Below are 4,888 nucleotides of genomic sequence, written 5' to 3' on the forward strand. Positions count from 1 at the left end.
GATTTGAAACTGTCTCATTGCTGTTTATCAATAAAACTGTAGAAAAAAATAAAATACTTTGTAAATTTAAAGAAAATATGTGAAATATATGATTGCTCAAACATTTAGATTCTATAATATCACTGAGAATTATATAGGAAAAACAATCTATTTGGTTACAATGATTATGAAAAATATATTTGGATTTAGTCCCATTGATACATTTCATTGAGACAACTGATAACTTATAATGTGATGGAAAAGCACCAAAGAATTCTGCTCTACTGACTGATGTTGCGGGGGTGGGAGCGCTGTGTCCTTCCTGACCTGACTGCCCTTCCCCCAGCTCACAGACTCCGTGCACTGAAGAACCCGTATGTGTATGGCCAGCAAGACAGCTCAGTGGACTAAGCGCCTGCTTAGGCAAGGATCCAGGGCACAGTGAGCTCGGACAAAGTCGGAGCATGGAGGCACACGCTTGTAATCCCAGCGCTGCAGAGGCTGCAAACAGGAGGCTCATTATGAACCCGTTTGTGTTCCTAGGTCAAAGGCGTCTTTTCCTCCAAGAATGTCTCTATGCTTCAACCTAACCACAAATGCTAATACAAACAAGACATCGGAGAAAGTCGGCAAACTTTAATGATATTTAAATAGTCACAATTAGTAAATGTGTCCAGTGAGAACATTGCTACAATCCTTTCCATATAGTAAAGTTTTAAATAAATACTGTTTTGTACAGCCAAAAAATTTACTCGGATGCATTTTGTTTTAAAATATTGTAAGTGCTTTTGAAAAGTGGTTTTCAAATGCTTTTAAGAAGTCATTAATTCTAGAGTTGTAATTAGAACCCCAGAAATTCATTGAAAATGCTTCTCCTATACATGCTAAATTCCAATGATTTAACAATCAAACAAAATGTCAAAGAAAAGGCACTACAATTCCACAACACTTATATTCTAGAAGTCTGAGTTTCTGGCCTCCTGTCATTAGTGTCCACAGACATCTTAGACATTTATGTGTTCAGGGTTCTTACCCTCTGTTCCAGCTGCTGTATAACCTACTGCCCTGAAATTTAGTAGTTTAAAACAATTCATTTCATTCTCTCTCTCAAACTCTTGAGAATGAGCAATGCAATCCTCTTGTTCCACAAGAGTACAGAACTGGTGCTTCACAAGACTGTAGGGAAGATCTGACAGCCTCACTCACAAGCTGGCCGCCCTGGTAGCTAGGCAGAGTGAACTAAACCATTCTCCCATTCCTTGTAACTTCCAGACCTCTCTAAGTCAATTATCCCACAGGGTAATGGATTTCCTTATCTGATGGCCTAGAGTGTTAAGAAACCAATGGGGAACTTGTCAGTCCTAAACTGGGCCACAGCACAGTGTATCAATCCCACTGTACTATACTGGTCAAAACCAAACCAAACCAGGGCCCAGCCAAATAGCTCAGCAGATTAAAGTGCCTGCAAGCAGACACAGGGGCCAGGGGTTCCATCCCTGGACCTGCAGGCCTGTCTTGCCGGCCCTGCCCCCAGGGCATGCTGAGATGGCAACTGAGACTGCAATTGAGACTGGGCATGGTGGTGCACACCTGTAATCCCAGATCTTGGGAGGCTGTAAACAGGCGGATCACTACAAGTCCAATCTAGTAGTGAGACCCTGAACACCCCTAGAACCTTCCCTAAAATACAAAAAAAAAAAGGTTCAAAATACCACAAGATTGGGCCAAGGATATATAGCTCAGCAGCATAGGGCCTGCTGCATGGCAAGTACAAAATTGTGAAATCAATTCCTGGTACCAAAAAATAACATCACAGGAGAACAGAAACAGATGCTCCTTCTCAAGGGAGGAATGTTAAAATTCAGGAGGAATCTTACTTAGTCCAATATATAACTCATTTCTTTAAGCTCAAAGCAAGTATATTAACCTTGTTAATGAGGTAAGAATGACAGTTAATTTTAATGGGTGCTTTGGCGCATGATTCTAAAAATTTACATGTATCAATTTTATCCTAGAAATCTTGTAAAGATAGTCATATTATTGTCACCATTTCATTAATGATGAAACCAAAGCATAAAAATCTTGTCTAAAGTGAACAAATGGTAGGCACAGAATTTGAAAACAGCATTGACTCAAAAATATGTTCTTAATCAGTATAAAAAGAAAATTTTAAGGATTCTAATAATTTTAATCATTACTTTTAGGATAACCAGTTAGTATCACAATTATCAGACTACATAAATTAACAGATTGCTTATGAAATTACTGCAAGAACATCGAGTATGACAGTCAGATATCAACTTTAGAAAGCTATTTAAGACTGATAAAGGAATTTTTGCTCCAATTCATTAAAGTAACCTAGTTTAAGAAATATAAGTCAAAATATTTTTATTTAATTTTGTTTACCTGCAATAGCCATAACTAAATCTATGATACCCACATCCGTCCTGTAGATTCAAGTCTTACAAACTCAAAAGAACTTCAACCTCTATCTACTTTCTAAATAGAAATCCTAACTTTTGTTAAGACAGTCTCAGCCTGCCACATCTAGTCAACATATGACTACTTATTTTACTTTATGAGACTATTGTAGAAATAGAAAATGTATTGGAAAGTATTGTAGAGATAGAAATTTTATTGGTCATTTGCATGTCCTCATACCCCAAATCACAGAGCTACTACCAGGCAATTTCCTGGAAATCAAAGAGTTGCAGACTTGGCATTCCTATCAAAATACGAAAGTATTCAGCAGTGTTATAACAGGATAAGAAGTATTTAAAGCTTGCCACTTAAGTTCCATTGGACATTTAAGATATGGGGCAGCTAGAAAACACACGGCTGGAAAACACATTCTCTCATGTTCTCTCCTGCGAGACCAGAGTTGAGTGAATGAAGCTCTAACACTCAAGCTCATTACGAATCCTCTGCCTCAGAATCCATCTTGGCTTCAAATGGTAGCCACAGCCATATAGTGATATTTGAATTTTAGTGACAGATTTTGAGAAATACTTTATACTAAGGAAATATTAGGTCAAGTAAATTTTGGTCTATTATCAAAGGCCATTCCAAGTACAATATGACACTGCCATTTAAATTTGTGTTGAAACTCCATCCCTTGCAAATTCAGGTCTGAGTCCTAAGACCTTTTGAAAGAATATGAATAGCCAAGGAGGTGGGCGTGTCTTTACAAACTGAGGCTGGTTCAAGGCAACCATCCGAAAACACACTTCAGTTTCATCTCTCTGCAGACAATGAAGCTACCTAATGGGAGAAAATAGCAAAATATACACACAGCATGGAGGATAAAAGGAACATTCAGCACCCAGGAGTTTTATTAGTGTACACATAGAGACGGTAACAGAGTACATAAATGAACGAACTCAGCAGGAAAGGAAGCTGCTCCTCAAAGCAGAACCTTGGCATACAAATAGTTTCTTTCCCCTCAACTCCAAATCTACCCTTATTCAACCACCTTCAAGACACTGAAACTTCCGCCGCCTGCATTTCTCTTTTCTGCTACTATGCCCTTAGGTGCTTCTGGACTCTGCCAAAGGAGGGCGATGAAGCAGCACAGTAAGTAGGGAAGAGCAATAAAGAGTTGTTCCTGCTTCCCAAGATCTGCTTGTGATGCCGCTTGGACTGAATCAAAGTGAGCAGAATGACAATGGAAAAGATTCCTTTAAAAGTAGGGAGTGAAACAGCCAGGAAATACCAAACACCAACTTGCCAAAAGTGTGAACATGATAAGAAAACAACAGAAAAGGAAATACTATGAAGTCCGAAAGGTTTTGCAGAAGTTTATCTTTCCTAGAAGTTCAGGAAAACCAATTTCACATAAAAATGAACAAGAGCACAGTGTCAGGGTCAAATCTGTAAGTCTGATAAAAACAGAATGACATCTGTATAGACAATGAAAGCATGCCAGAGTTATGGCTCCTGAAAAAAATCAAAACTATAACCTATTTCAAATGGAGCTGAAAGACATGAAGAAAATAATATGAACATGAAAGAATGATATAAATCACAAGTAGAAAATCTAAGAGGAGGTGTGGAATTCAAAATAGAATCAAGATAGAAATTGTTTCAAAATGAAAACCTGAAGGAACACAAGACTGAGTAAATACAAGAAATATTTAAAAGAATGAGTAAAAAGAGTGGTGAAAAACTAAGCGATAATCCAAAACTATGTAACTCAGTCACTTACTTTGCTTTGTTTTTTTTCTGAGACAGGGTGCCACTTTGTAGCTCTGGCAGGCCCTTAGCTCACTGGGTAGCTCCAGCTCGCCATGAGCTTGTGGCGATCCTCCTGCCTCGGCCTCAGAGGCCTGTGCCACCATACCACACTCCTCACACTTCGATTTTACTAATATTTCCCTTTCCTAGTCAAGTAAACAAGATTATATATTCTAGGAATTTTAACACCATGCTTTTGTTGCTTTTTACATTATAAATAATAAAATGTACTTTCTACCACTATCCTTATTCTGTGCTTCCAAATATCCCTGTGTATCCAAACTCAGAATCAAAACATCAAGTTGAAATATGGCTAATTTTTTCACAAGTATTTTTTGGGGGGGAAAAACTGTCAAGCTAGGATATGGCATTTGTCTAAATTCTATAATTCAATGCCTTTTTAGGAAAACAAATGTGCACAAGAGAAATGATTTTTTAAGGTCATACCACTACATTTTAACTATTCAAGTCTGGTAGAAAATTAAGTAGATTCCTATTAATGTTAAGGATAAACATTATTACAAGTCATAAAAAATTTGAAGATGAATGCAGGTATAAGACATTCTAAAATGAACTTTTAAAAATCGCTTTAAAAAAAAATCGCTTTAAGGGGCTGGAGAGGATGGCTCAGAGGTCTAAAGCACCTACTTAGAACAAGCTTAGCAAAGCACAGGGA

Source organism: Octodon degus, unplaced genomic scaffold, assembly GCF_000260255.1.
Source record: "Octodon degus isolate 3935 unplaced genomic scaffold, OctDeg1.0 scaffold00025, whole genome shotgun sequence".
NCBI lineage: Eukaryota > Metazoa > Chordata > Mammalia > Rodentia > Octodontidae > Octodon > Octodon degus.